The 1,918-nt window shown below is 55.8% G+C and overlaps 1 non-coding gene across 1 annotated transcript; it reads left to right on the top strand.

Annotated features, from left to right (window-relative positions):
* The first annotated feature begins 387 nt into the window (after nt 1–387).
* On the top strand, nt 388–472 carry TRNAR-UCU. Its single transcript is given in 2 exon segments — nt 388–424; nt 437–472. It is a non-coding gene; the product is annotated as a tRNA-Arg (tRNA).
* Nucleotides 473–1,918: the final 1,446 nt, after the last annotated feature.

Below are 1,918 nucleotides of genomic sequence, written 5' to 3'. Positions count from 1 at the left end.
GGGCCGGGCGTAACCGGCCGCCGGAGAGACCCGGTAGGCGGGGGCCGCTCGGGGCAGGAAGGGACCGGGGAGGAAGAGCGCGGGTGTGATTGGTCCTACGCGGCCGCGTCCTGGGCCGGCCGGAGACGGGGCTGTGGCAGCCCTCAGACCGATCGACCGACCGATCGGGGCCCGGCGGACGCGCGGGACTCGTCGACCTTGTGAGGCGGCTGCCGGCGAAGCACGGGCGCCTGCGGCTCGCGTTCGGTGGCTGCTGCCCAGGCTAACCATGCCCTGGCCTCGGCGACACAGACGGGAAGCCGGGAGAGCGGCTAAGGGGGCGGTGGGAAGGGCGCGGGGCCGTCGCCTCTGGCTTAACACAGCAGATGCGCGAGGACTCCAACAGGTGGCTCCGTGGCGCAATGGATAGCGCATTGGACTTCTAGAGGCTGAAGGCATTCAAAGGTTCCGGGTTCGAGTCCCGGCGGAGTCGCAGTTTTTCCCTCCCCGTAATTTATTTTCTGACCCCGTCATTTCTCTCCTCCCTCTTTTTTTCCTACACGGTTGAACTTGCCTCTCCTCCTCTGTCCTTTCTCCTTCTGCCTGCGGCTTCTGCGGCCGTTCCACCTCTGGCCGCTCGCGCGGGTGCCCTCGCCCCCCGCCCCGCCCCGCTTCCTCAGCTCGGTGGCTCAGGGTCTGGGCCCAGCTCCCAGCGGAGCCTGACCCGGGAACTGCGAGGAACGGCTCCGGGCGGCGGCCAAGCGAGGCCTCGCCGTTTCGGCCCAAAGTGTGCCGAGGAGCTGCCCCCACGCTCCAGGGCTGACACCCCCTTGCCCGGATCGCGACCGTGACTGCTGGGGACGCCTACACCCTGACCTGCGCTGTGCTGGCTGACTGCCCTTCCAGCCCAGAATCCCCAGTGGGATCCTGTCAGAAATGCGGATTTCCGGGCCTCACTGCGGAACTCGGATTCAGTCGATCCGGGACGGGGCCCAGGAATCTGCGTTTCTGATAAGAATGCCCGCTGCTCCCCCCCATGACTCCAGTGCAGAGGTCCGAGGTCCATTCTGCCCGCCTCCAGGCAGGGGTTGCTATCTTGTCACTCTTCCCCTGACAGCTCAGGGGTTTGCATGAGATTAGGGTTCCTCCTCACTAAATGGGAACCAATGAATGAATGAACGGAATTTTCAAAATTCATTGTTAACAAACTCCTTGCAAAAAATACAAAATCCAACATTGTCAACAAAGGTACAGAGAAAAGTAAGCATCGTTGTTGTTCCTATATCTTAGCCTTGCAGTTCTCTCTGTAAGCTATTAGTGAAAATGGTTTCTGGGAAATATTTTCAGATTTATCTTATGCTCATGTCATTTTTACATATATCGTCTCTGTGTTTATGTTGATATAGGTGACACACAATTGATAGTATGCTATACTTACTCTTTCACTTTTTATTTTTTAAAGATTTTATTTATTTATTTGACAGAGAAAGACACAGCGAGAGAGGGAACACAAACGGGGAGTGGGAGAGGGAGAAGCAGACTCCCTGCCGAGCAGGGAGCCCGACGCGGGACTCGATTCCAGGACTCCATCCCGGGACTCCAGGATCATGACCTGAGCCGAAGGCAGTCGCTTAACCAACTGAGCCACCCAGGCGCCCTCTTTCACTTATTAATATAGGTGGAGCTGCCTTGCCTTGTTCCAGGGTGCATATATGTACTGTAATGATTTCACAGTCCCCAATAGTTGGACATTTAGGCGTATTTTCCTCTTACAATGCTTCAGTGAACATGCTCATTCTTACATTAGTGTATACAAGTGCAAATATATCTATAGGATAGATTCCTAGGAAGTTGGATTGCTGGGTCAAAGGTTTGTTTGTGCATTCTTTGATAGATATTGCCATGTTGCTCTCACAGACATTATGCCCTATTTACTCTC

This window comes from Mirounga leonina, unplaced genomic scaffold, assembly GCF_011800145.1.
Source record: "Mirounga leonina isolate KUSES-001 unplaced genomic scaffold, KU_Mleo_1.0 Mir_173, whole genome shotgun sequence".
NCBI classification, from domain to species: domain Eukaryota; kingdom Metazoa; phylum Chordata; class Mammalia; order Carnivora; family Phocidae; genus Mirounga; species Mirounga leonina.
This window is presented reverse-complemented; position numbering and strand designations above follow the sequence as displayed.